The sequence below is a fragment of the Amphimedon queenslandica genome, unplaced genomic scaffold (genome assembly GCF_000090795.2).
Source record: "Amphimedon queenslandica unplaced genomic scaffold, v1.1 AMPQUscaffold_13012, whole genome shotgun sequence".
NCBI lineage: Eukaryota > Metazoa > Porifera > Demospongiae > Haplosclerida > Niphatidae > Amphimedon > Amphimedon queenslandica.
Window position 1 is genome coordinate 64,065 of NW_003546752.1, and position 1,055 is coordinate 65,119.

Consider the following 1,055-nt stretch of genomic DNA (forward strand, 5'->3'; position numbering starts at 1 on the left):
CAATGCAATGTTTCATCATGTACACTTTAGGTGAGGACTATAATTTTATATGATTACTGTCTCAAAATTTATGGATTAAAACTTTTAATATTGACATGTACACATGCATGCTGAACATGTACATGTATTATCTATTCCTTTTATTCCAGAACAATGTTTCCAATGAAAAACCAATAGAGAGGTTGCCCCCCCCCCCATCAGAGACTAACAATAAACTAACAAATGAAGAGAAGGAACAATCAATGGGAGGAGACAAACCAATGACTACTAGTACTGAAGAGTGACCATACCCACTTTACATACAAGGATTATACCATACATTACACCCCCTCACTGTCAGTATTGACTCATGCATACACATTAATACAATAAAGGATGTACTGGTACTAATTGTATACTTTTAATGATCATTTAATCATCTATTATTATTATTATTATTATTTTGTATTAGTTGATTTACAAAGTTTTAATTTTATTTAGTTCTCTCTCTTCACTTTTGTAATTATGAGAGAGAGAGGGAGGGACATTGAAGGACAGGGAGAGATTCCTTTACACAATCATAAATAGCTGTCTTGTTTTACTGTACTTAAAGTATTAATATCTAAACACTGTAAACAATAATAAGTTAACTGATTGAAGAAATTCACATGATTTTGCACTTTGAGCTTTGCAAAAAATTGAGCCCCACCCAGTTTGTATATCACGTGATCCAGTTAGGGGTAGGTGGCGACTCGACTGGCCACTGTGGCCGGCCAGCGATGGCTAGTTCTAAAAATAAAGATAGTATCTCTACTACAAGTAACTCCTAATGTTATTATTCCAGTATCATGTACTACCAATCATTGATATATAGACCAACTGAAGGGAAGAGCCCTTCACCGCACTGTATCAGTAGGTGATTCACTGTATGTGTGGGCTGGTAAACAGGATGGTTTACCTCAAGTACATGATAGTGAAGAGAAGAGAAGGATCACTAGTAATATACAGCACTTTACTCCTTCAACTGGTCAATGGATCACTAGAGGTACTACTGGTACTCCTCCATTAGGAGTGAG

General features: G+C 35.8%; 2 long non-coding RNA genes across 2 annotated transcripts; both read left to right on the forward strand.

Moving 5' to 3' along the window:
- On the forward strand, positions 1–434 carry LOC109585771 (uncharacterized). Its single transcript, XR_002186651.1, has 2 exons — positions 1–30; positions 150–434. It is a non-coding gene; the product is annotated as an uncharacterized LOC109585771 (long non-coding RNA).
- A 254-nt stretch (positions 435–688) lies between these two features.
- Positions 689–957, forward strand: LOC109585770 (uncharacterized). Its single transcript, XR_002186650.1, has 2 exons — positions 689–798; positions 854–957. It is a non-coding gene; the product is annotated as an uncharacterized LOC109585770 (long non-coding RNA).
- The last annotated feature ends 98 nt before the right edge of the window (positions 958–1,055 follow it).